Here is a 1,125-nt window from a genome sequence, read left to right as displayed (position 1 = left end):
AAAAGAAAAAGAAATGGCTTTGAACGAACAGTCCTAGTTTGAGCTGGTAAATCTGGACTTCTCCGGGTGCATCTGCAACCAGGAGCCTACTTTCCACACTGAGTTAAACGCAGAATTGACTAGACATTCCAGGACCAGTTTTCCTATTGTCATCGGAAAGTTTAAAAAAACAAATACTACCTCCATCACAGAGCCCTCCGTGTATTCATATCTATTTCCATAAATAACACAGATAGCTACATACTGATATCATTAACTAAACACCAGAATTACTATAGACATGTATTTTCTAGGTCACTGCTTAGTCCAGAAGCAGTGAAGCTTCACCAGTTAAGGGACACTCAATACTCACATTCTGCCTTCTAAATCCGTTTTTCAACAGGAAGTACCCAGGCTCCTCATAGAAATGGCTAGGGATAGATAGTGAGGGCAAACTACAAGGTAAGCATTACCATCAGATAGTACAGGAAGCACTGGGGAGGTGGCAGCAGCAAGAGCTGGACGGAGTTCAGGCCATTCTGGACTCCATAAGACCCTATCATAAAGGAGAAAAAAGGTAGAGAGGCAGTAAAGGGTAAACTGATAATTAGGGGCTGAAGAGATGGCTCAGTGGTTAAAAGCACTGACTGCTGTTGCAGAGGACCTAGCTTCATTCCCAGCACCCACATGGCAACTCACAACAATTTCAGTTTCAGGGGATCTGACCACCTCTTCACTCAGACATCAGGAGAAGTGGCTCGGCATGTGTTAACAGGCACAAGAATAAAAAGCATAAAAATTGAGGAGTGTTAGCCAGGCGGTGGTGGCATGCACCTTTCATCCCAGCACTTGGGAGGCAGAGGCAGGCGGATTTCTGAGTTCGAGGCCAGCCTGGTCTACAGAGTGAGTTCCAGGACAGCCACGGCTATACAGAGAAAACCTGTCTCAAAAAACAAAAAACAACAACAACAACAAAAAAATTAAGGAGTGTTGCTGACTCTTCGGGGGTTTTCTTCATTTATGTGTTCAAGGCACACTGAAGGCTGAGGAAAGCACTGAGAAATGACCTGTGGACCACACACTTTGGGCATAAGCAGTGTGGGGAGAGATGGGAAAAAATACACACAAAGACACACATACAAAGAA

The sequence above is a fragment of the Mastomys coucha genome, chromosome X, assembly GCF_008632895.1.
Source record: "Mastomys coucha isolate ucsf_1 chromosome X, UCSF_Mcou_1, whole genome shotgun sequence".
Taxonomy (NCBI): domain Eukaryota; kingdom Metazoa; phylum Chordata; class Mammalia; order Rodentia; family Muridae; genus Mastomys; species Mastomys coucha.
This window is presented reverse-complemented; position numbering follows the sequence as displayed.